The sequence below is a fragment of the Arachis ipaensis genome, chromosome B6 (genome assembly GCF_059453495.1).
Source record: "Arachis ipaensis isolate K30076 ecotype BB chromosome B6, ASM5945349v1, whole genome shotgun sequence".
NCBI classification, from domain to species: Eukaryota; Viridiplantae; Streptophyta; class Magnoliopsida; order Fabales; family Fabaceae; genus Arachis; species Arachis ipaensis.
The window spans coordinates 39,689,650-39,691,316 of NC_142441.1; the positions used below are offsets into that span (position 1 = coordinate 39,689,650).

Sequence of the window (1,667 nt, forward strand, 5' to 3'; positions counted from 1 at the left end):
TTTCAAATGTTTTTTTTAATTAATCTTATCTTGTTTGATTCTTATCTTTTTCAAAACTACCTAACTAATTTTCTTTCTCTAATTTTTGATAATCACCTTCCTCTTTTTCAAAAATATTTTTAATTAATTAATTGTTTCTTCTAACTTTTTCGAATACTAATCAATAAATAAAATAAAAACAAAAATATTTTTCTTTTTTCTCTTCTTCTAATTTTCGAAATTCTCTCCCCCTCATCTCCTTCTAATTATTTTATTTATCTACTAACACTTCTCTTCTTCTTAAAAAATTCGAACCCTCTCTTCTTCTTGGTGTTCGAATTTCCCTTCTTCTATTCTTTTCTTCTTCTACTCACATAAAGGAATCTCTATACTGTGACATAGAGGATTCCATATTTACTTTTTGTTTTCTTCTTTTTCATATGAGCAGGAACAAGGATAAGAACATTCTTGTTAAAGCTGATCCTGAACCTTAAAGGACTCTGAAGAGGAAGCTAAGGGAAGCTAAAGCACAACTCTCTGGAGAAAATCTGACAGAAATTTTCGAAAAAGAAGGAGACATGGCCGAAAATAATAACAATGCAAGGAAGATGCTTGGTGACTTTACTGCACCAAATTCCAATTTACATGGAAGAAGCATCTCAATCCCTGCCATTGGAGCAAACAATTTTGAGCTAAAGCCTCAATTAGTTTCTCTGATGCAACAGAACTGCAAGTTTCATGGACTTCCATCAGAAGATCCTTTTCAGTTCTTAACTGAATTCTTGTAGATCTGTGATACTGTTAAGACCAATGGGGTTGACTCCGAGGTCTACAGGCTTATGCTTTTCCCGTTTGCTGTAAGAGACAGAGCTAGAATATGGTTGGACTCTCAACCTAAAGATAGCCTAAACTCTTGGGATAAGCTGGTCACGGCTTTCTTAGCCAAGTTCTTTCCTCCTCAAAAGCTTATCAAGCTTAGAGTGGATGTTCAAAACTTCAAACAGAAAGAAGGTGAATCCCTCTATGAAGCTTGGGAGAGATATAAACAACTGACCAAAAAGTGTCCTTCTGACATGCTTTCAGAATGGACCATCCTGGATATATTCTATGATGGTCTGTCTGAATTATCAAAGATGTCATTGGACCATTCTGTAGGTGGATCCATTCACCTAAAGAAAATGCCTACAGAAGCTCAGGAACTCATTGACATGGTTGCAAATAACCAGTTCATGTACACTTCTGAAAGGAATCCTGTGAGTAATGGGATGCCTCAGAGGAAGGGAGTTCTTGAAATTGATACTCTGAATGCCATATTGGCTCAGAACAAAATATTGACTCAGCAAGTCAATATGATTTCTCAAGAGTCTGAATGGATTGCAAGCTACATCCAACAGTACTCAAGAGGCATCTTCTGAAGAAGAAGCTTATGATCCTGAGAACCCTATAATAGCAGAGGTGAATTACATGGGTGAACCCTATGGAAACACCTATAATTCCTCAAAGGAGAAATCATCCAAATTTCTCATGGAAGGATCAACAAAAGCCTCAATAAGGCTTTAATAATGGTGGAAGAAACAGGTTTAGCAATAGCAAGCCTTTTCCATTATCCACTCAGCAACAGACAGAGAATTCTGAGCAGAATCCATCTAGCTTAGCAAATATAGTCTTTGCTATCTAAGGCCACTTTA

At 36.2% G+C, this 1,667-nt stretch overlaps 1 non-coding gene across 1 annotated transcript; it reads right to left on the reverse strand.

The window, feature by feature from the left end:
• Positions 1-950: 950 nt before the first annotated feature.
• On the reverse strand, positions 951-1,058 carry LOC148555232 (small nucleolar RNA R71). Its single transcript, XR_015887231.1, has one exon. It is a non-coding gene; the product is annotated as a small nucleolar RNA R71 (small nucleolar RNA).
• Positions 1,059-1,667: the final 609 nt, after the last annotated feature.